Below are 4,107 nucleotides of genomic sequence, written 5' to 3'. Positions count from 1 at the left end.
CGCCTGGCTCCGTCCCGCCCAGGCATTGGCGCACGGAGGCTGCAGCCAATCAGGGCCGGCCTCGCCAGCACGCCCCCGGCCGCGCCGCGCGCGCGCGCGCGCGTGCGTCCTCGTTTCTGGGCGGCCTTCGAGCACAATGGTGGACGCGCCGACGCTCTCGTCACCGCGTTCCCGCGAACCGTCACCCATGGAAACGGCCTTCCCCGAGGGGAATTCGAAGCCCCTTCAGACTGAGGGGAAGAGGGGGCGGGGAAGAGCGTGGAAGGCTTTTTCACTGTAAAGGAAAAAAACCTTCACTCTTCTCACACACACCCCCTTCTAGCTTCTCAGGATAGAAACGGCCTCTGCGCTCAGATAAATAGATGTGTTAAAGGCAAGAGGCATTTTTCTCTTAAATGGTAAGTGTCATGAGGTAACGTGGTATCATTACGTTACCCAGAGTTCCCGAGGGCCCACGAGGCGTGTCTCCGGTCCCTGAGCCCCTTCACCCTACCTCAGCCCCCGGGAGTGGGTGGAATCCTTACCCGATTCTGTAGTTTACTTGTATTTTCTGATCATCAGAAGGAAGCTGGTTTTTTAAAATGCCTGCACCCTCAAAAGTGTACAAAAGTACGTAAAACGTATGTAAAAGAAAAATCCAGACACAACCTCGCCATCCAGAAATAATTCAATATGTATACACGTGTAATTTTCTTTTTTTATTTATTATTTTTTTTAAATTATATTTTATTGATTTTGTACAGAGAGTAAGGGAGATAGAGAGAAACATCGATGAGAGAGAGTCATCGATCAGCTGCCTCTTGCACACCCCCTACTGGGGATGTGCCCGCGACCAAGGTACATGCCCTTGACCAGAATCGAACCCCGGACCCTTCAGTCCCCAAGCCGACGCTCTATCCATTGAACCAAACCGGTTTCAGCTGTAATTTTCTTTTAATAGAAAAAAATGTGATCATATTAGTAGTATGTTCTCCCAGTAATGTCTCATATATTTCCAGGTAAATTAAAAGGTTACACAATCATTTTTAAAGAGTCTAATGACACTTGGTAGATATAATATGTTCAACCAGTCCCAAAATAGAGAGTTTTTCACTTGTATAAACAATACCAGGTGACTATTCATATACATAAATGAATACATATGCCTGATTGCTTCCAATAAATTCAGAGAAATATAATTACTGGGTCAAGGGAAATGCACATTTGTAAGATTATCAATATGTTACCAGACTCCCCCCCCACCTTGAAATGTATTTACAGTAGTCCCCTCTTATCCATAGTTTTGTTTTCCGCAGTTTCAGTTACCTGAGTCAACTGCAGTCCAAAAATATTAAAAGGAAATTTTAAGGAATAAACTAAGTTTTAAGTTGGGTGCTGTCTGAGTAGTGTGATGAATCTTTTGGTCTGTCTCTGTCCCACCCCTGATATGAATCACCCCCTTGTGCAGTGTATCCATGCTGTATGCATAGTACAATAAAATATTTTGAGGGGGAGAGATAGCACATTCACATAACTTACAGTATATGGTTATAATTGTTCTATTTTATTAATTATTGTTAATCTCTTACTGGGGATCTTGGGTCTGTACCCCACAGATAAGAGGGGACTATTGTACAACTTTCCCCCAAAAAAGATTACTATGTGAATAACAGCTGTTTCATTGCTAATCTTGAGTATTGTCAATCTTTGTGATCTTTATCACCACTTAAAAATCTTTAATCATTTTTATCCTCATTTTAATTTGCATTTTGTTGACTAAGTGTAAATCTGAACATCTTTATTTACGGATACACACACACACACACACACACACATACATATATTATTTTTTACTTTAGAGAGGAAGGGAGAGGGAGAGATAGAAATATCAATGATAACAGAGAATCATTTATTGGCTGCCTCCTGCACACCCCACACTGGGAATCAAGCCCACAACCCAGGCATGTGCCCTGATTGGGAATGGAATGGTGACCTGGTTCATAGGTTGATGCTCAATCACTAAGTCACGCTGGCTGGGTTGAACATATTTCATATATTGGCTCACTTTTTGTGACTTGCCTGTTCATGCTATCTGCCTATTTTAAACTTGAAATTACAAGTGTTTTTGTATATTATTTATACTATTAACCTTTGTATGAAATATAATTAAAAATTTTTGCAATTTTAAAAAAATATATTGATTTTTACAGAGAGGAAGGGAGAGGAATAGAGAGTTATAAACATCAATGAGATGTTTATAGTAGACAAACAAAATATAGAGATTAAGGGAATTTGATATCTCTTAATATAGGCACATAATCCTTTATACAAACCCTTTGGGCTAGATGTGTTTCAGAATTCAGAGTTGTTGGAATTTAGGCAGGAATATATGTATCTAGCACATTTTCTGTAGACCTGTGCAGGGTTTGGAGCAGCAGCTTGTAATATTAATACCTCTGCAACAAAAATGCATTAATATTAACCCTGACTAGGATAAATAAAGATTATATAACTTATATAATAAGCACATATCTGTTTAGGTCATATTTTGCTGCCTAATGAGTTTGCCTTAAAGTTACGAAAAACTTTATAGAACTTTTTTTGATTTTGTAATTTTATATAAGGCTGTGTAGAGCCATGAAAGCAAATTATGTTCAGATATTGAAATTATCTGGCCAGCTCTGGCAACAATTAAAGCATTTTTTGATTAGATTATATAGCCTTGAGGTTTAGCATGTTTAGTCTAAAGGGAAAAGAGAGCACTTTTAGAAGAACAAAATACAGAAGTTGAAGTAATTATTGGAAGAGTAATAGGTAAAGTATTTTAACTTGCATTCTTGACCTTTGTTGTTAGTCATTATTTCAATGTGAAGTGCTTTGGTTGAAAAGAATTGGAATAAACACACTTCCTAGAAAATGTTAACATTTAAAAACTGCCATTTTGCCATAATCTGTTTAGCTCAGTGGATAGAGCATCGGCCTGCAGACTGAAGGGTCCTGGGTTCAATTCTGGTCAAGGGCATGTACCTTGGTTGCAGGCACATCCCCAGTAGGGGGCGTGCAGGAGGCAGCTGATTGATTTTTCTCTCTTATCAATGTTTCTAACTCTCCCTCTCCCTTCCTCTCTGTAAAAAATCAATAAAATACATTTATTATTTCATTTTTTAAATTATTATTATTATTTTTTATTTTTTAAATAAATCTTTATTGCTCAGATTATTACACTTGCTTCTCCTCCCCCACTCCCCCATAGCTCCCTTCCACCAGGTTCCTGCCACACCCTCTGCCCTTACCTCCCCCCAAATTGTCCTCATCCATAGGTTATACTGTTGGGAGCCAGCAGAGTTGAGGCAAGCAACTCAGTCTTAAGGAAATAGAATTAAGTTCCTTCTAGCAGAAGTTATGCGGTGCCCTGAGGGCTTGGCCAGAAGATAAGATTAACCTGGGGCTTAGCATCTTCCTGTCTTCCTGCCTCTTCCCCTTCCTGATCCTCCCCCCCTAGATAGCCCAGCCTTGGAATGTTGTACCTTGGAATGTCACACCACCTCTGGCAATTAGTCAATCCTGTGTTGCCAGATACCAAAGACCCCCATGCATAGGCAACCCTGCCCCCCTTTGTTTCTGCTGTATAAATACAGCCATTTCAGAGAATAAAAGTTTGAGGCTTGATCAGAACCTTGTCTTGCCTTCATTCTTTTGCGTTCCTTGTTTGTTTCATTCTCTTAGGTGGTTCCTGCGTGCCCCGTTGTTGTCCCGAGGGCCGGGACACTCATCCATAGGTTATACAATTTTAATCCAGTCTCTTTCTGTACCCCCACACCCCTTTCCCCCTGATAATTATCAATCCACTCCCTTTCTTTGCCCCTGATTCTATTATATTCACCAGTTTATTCTGGTCTTCAGATTTTTTGTGTGTGTTTTTTTGGTTGTTGTTGCCAATGCAAAAACTAAACCACATACATGTTATTTTCAAAACTTGAATGTCAAGAGCAAAACTCTGGCTATTTTAAATAATAACAATGCCAATGCAAAACAACAAAATGAGAAATCAGAATTATGGACATATTAATATTTTTAGCTACTAAGTGTGTCTCTTTTGTTGCTGGTGTAGATTTACTCAGAGTCCTT

The sequence above is a fragment of the Pipistrellus kuhlii genome, unplaced genomic scaffold, assembly GCF_014108245.1.
Source record: "Pipistrellus kuhlii isolate mPipKuh1 unplaced genomic scaffold, mPipKuh1.p scaffold_m20_p_13, whole genome shotgun sequence".
Classification (NCBI taxonomy): Eukaryota; Metazoa; Chordata; class Mammalia; order Chiroptera; family Vespertilionidae; genus Pipistrellus; species Pipistrellus kuhlii.
Note: the sequence above shows the minus strand (reverse complement) of the source record.